Here is a 3,711-nt window from a genome sequence, read left to right on the forward strand (position 1 = left end):
TAAATAGGATACTCATCAGTGTGTTAGTCTGAGAAACATTCATTAGATTGTTGTTTTATGTTTGTGAAACCTTGAAATGTACACAATGAGAAGTGATATTGTAACAACAGTTTTAACGGGGTAATTGTATCAAATTTATATCTTTGTATGTTTGAATTAGAGCTCATTTAAAATGTTTTTATCACTGCCTGGTAAACACATTCTTGTAAGTTGGCGCAACTGTACGTGATTATATGGGGCTGCTGTACAGATTTGAGCACTTGACAAGACGTTGACATTTCTGGGTACGTCTCGCCTGTAACATAATAATAATAATAATAATAAAGATTATGATAATAATAATTATGTTATTTTTTTAATAATAATACAAATCTGTCAATCAAACAAATCTATTTCTTAAAACCCCTTTTTGCATCTTCAATAGTCATAACCGCTAATGTTGGATGACCCAAATCAATTATTCCCGGTAGCAACTGGGTATCCTATAGACGTTTTTAAATAATATTAAAATATATTTATACAAAATACATACATTTTATCTTAAAAAATACATACAATTGACATAAAGGCATAGCGGAAAATTCGGTGTCCTCCAGTTTTAGAATATCTTGAATGAATATTGTTTCTTCCTCAGCCTTGTCATTTACAGCGTTGAAATCATCAGGTTTCAATGTTTTACTATGTATGTCCTGGGTGCCGAAATCCTCCTCGGCCTCTTCCTCTCAACATATTGGGCCTTCTGTGTCGGTATACGCCCGGGAGGAGTCTGAAAGAAAATATATACAAAATAGGGTATTAAAAATAAAATATATATTACATAAAAATTTCAATTTCAAATACATTTCAGATATATTAATATACACTGCTCAAAAAAAAGGGAACACTTAAACAACACAATGTAACTCCAAGTCAATCACACTTCTGTGAAATCAAACTGTCCACTTAGGAAGCAACACTGATTGACAATACATTTCACATGCTGTTGTGCAAATGGAATAGACAACAGGTGGAAATTATAGGCAATTAGTAAGACACCCCCAATAAAGGAGTGGTTCTGCAGGTGGTGACCACAGACCACTTCTCAGTTCCTATGCTTCCTGGCTGATGTTTTGGTCACTTTTGAATGCTGGCGGTGCTTTCACTCTAGTGGTAGCATGAGATGGAGTCTACAACCCACACAAGTGGCTCAGGTAGTGCAGCTCATCCAGGATGGCACATCAATGCGAGCTGTGGCAAGAAGGTTTGCTGTGTCTGTCAGCGTAGTGTCCAGAGCATGGAGGCGCTACCAGGAGACGGGCCAGTACATCAGGAGACGTGGAGGAGGCCGTAGGAGAGCAACAACCCAGCAGCAGGACCGCTACCTCCGCCTTTGTGCAAGGAGGAGCAGGAGGAGCACTGCCAGAGCCCTGCAAAATGACCTCCAGCAGGCCACAAATGTGCATGTGTCTGCTCAAACGGCCAGAAACAGACTCCATGAGGGTGGTATGAGGGCCCAACGTCCACAGGTGGGGGTTGTGCTTACAGCCCAACACCGTGCAGGACGTTTGGCATTTGCCAGAGAACACCAAGATTGGCAAATTCGCCACTGGCGCCCTGTGCTCTTCACAGATGAAGCAGGTTCACACTGAGCACATGTGACAGACGTGACAGAGTCTGGAGACGCCGTGGAGAACGTTCTGCTGCCTGCAACATCCTCCAGCATGACCGGTTTGGCGGTGGGTCAGTCATAGTGTGGGGTGGCATTTCTTTGGGGGGCCGCACAGCCCTCCATGTGCTCGCCAGAGGTAGCCTGACTGCCATTAGGTTCCGAGATGAGATCCTCAGACCCCTTGTGAGACCATATGCTGGTGCGGTTGGCCCTGGGTTCCTCCATATGCAAGACAATGCTAGACCTCATGTGGCTGGAGTGTGTCAGCAGTTCCTGCAAGAGGAAGGCATTGATGCTATGGACTGGCCCGCCCGTTCCCCAGACCTGAATCCAATTGAGCACATCTGGGACATCATGTCTCGCTCCATCCACCAACGCCACGTTGCACCACAGACTGTCCAGGAGTTGGCGGATGCTTTAGTCCAGGTCTGGGAGGAGATCCCTCAGGAGACCATCCGCCACCTCATCAGGAGCATGCCCAGGCGTTGTAGGAAGGTCATACAGGCACGTGGAGGCCACACACACTACTGAGCCTCATTTTGACTTGTTTTAAGGACATTACATCAAAGTTGGATCAGCCTGTAGTGTGGTTTTCCACTTTAATTTTGAGTGTGACTCCAAATCCAGACCTCCATGGGTTGATAAATTGGATTTCCATTGATTCTTTTTGTGTGATTTTGTTGTCAGCACATTCAACTATGTAAAGAAAAAAGTATTTAATAAGATTATTTCATTAATTCAGATCTAGGATGTGTTATTTTAGTGTTCCCTTTATTTTTTTGAGCAGTATATTAACACAGTTTTGTTAGGTCGTGGGGTTTTAGTTAAATTACCTCAGGTTTTTTGTCGCCTGCTGTTCTGAGGAATCCTGGATAACGCGGGTCCTATCCCAATGTCCTCTGGCTTTGTAGATTCTGCATGGTTTGTATAGCTATCGTTGCAGTCAAAAAAAAAACATTATTTGACATTGTTTTAACATATTCTATCAAAAAATGTATAACTAATAAAAAAAATTATAACTGGTCCTACCATATCCATAGAGAGCATGCTCTTGAATCCTATCATTTTCAGACCAGTCACCCTTCTCGGGCCGGGGTGATTCTGCGCGGTGCACTTCTGCCAAAGTATTGTGATGCGCCTTAGGTGCTAGATTATATAGCGCTTGGGTGGAGGTTCCAGGGGGTGTGTAGCTATGTGTTAAAGCTGTGCTTCTTGTGTTGTTTGGAGTTATGGTAAAGCCGTTCGTACAGAACGGTAGAATATCGTCTGTTTCAGCACCCCCGAAGTCATTCATAGGTAGAGTCCTTAATGCATCATGTATCCTTGTTGGGGGGCTGTCTGCTGTAAACACAAGATTAGCTTTTTAAAATAGTGTACACACTTTTTGTTTAATGTATAAATATTATTACGCATTTTATTTTTGGCCTTATGTTGAAAATAGCTTTTGGCCGTAGGGCTGTGTAAAGAAACACCAGCGCCGGCCATACAGAACGGTAGAATATCGTTTGTTTCAGCACCCCCGAAGTCGTTCATAGGTAGAGTCAATAATGCTTCAGGTATTGTTGTTGGGGTTCTGTCCGCTGTAAACACATGATTAGCTTTTTAAAATAGTGTACACACTTTTTGTTTAATGTATAAAAGATTATTACGCATTTTATTTTTGGCCTTATGTCGAAAATAGCTTTTGGCCGTAGGGCTGCGTAAAGAAGAACCGGCCGCTGTTTGCTCTGATTCCTCATCAGAGATGATTATAACAGCTGATGTTGGGTGATCCAACATTTATTCCCGGTAGCATCCAACAATTATTCCCAGTAGCAGCTGTGTAAATGTCGGGTATCCTATAGACGTTTTTAAATAATATTAAAATACATTTATACAAAATATGTACATTTTAACTTTAAAAAATATATACAGTTGACAAAAACATACCTGAAAATTTGATGTCCTCCACTTTTAGAATATCTGTAAAAACCATATATAACAACGGTTTAATATTTGAGGAAACCTTATTAGAGAGAGAGAGAGTTCCAAACAGAGCAGTAATTTCTAACAGGTAATATCAA

General features: G+C 41.5%; 1 long non-coding RNA gene across 1 annotated transcript; it reads right to left on the reverse strand.

The window, feature by feature from the left end:
- Positions 1 to 327: 327 nt before the first annotated feature.
- On the reverse strand, positions 328 to 3,506 carry LOC115196038 (uncharacterized). The gene is made up of 3 exons (XR_003878796.1): positions 2,678 to 3,506; positions 2,482 to 2,579; positions 328 to 766 (listed from the first exon to the last, which is right to left on the reverse strand). It is a non-coding gene; the product is annotated as an uncharacterized LOC115196038 (long non-coding RNA).
- Between the last annotated feature and the right edge of the window lie 205 nt (positions 3,507 to 3,711).

This window comes from Salmo trutta, chromosome 1, assembly GCF_901001165.1.
Source record: "Salmo trutta chromosome 1, fSalTru1.1, whole genome shotgun sequence".
In the NCBI taxonomy this organism is placed as follows: domain Eukaryota; kingdom Metazoa; phylum Chordata; class Actinopteri; order Salmoniformes; family Salmonidae; genus Salmo; species Salmo trutta.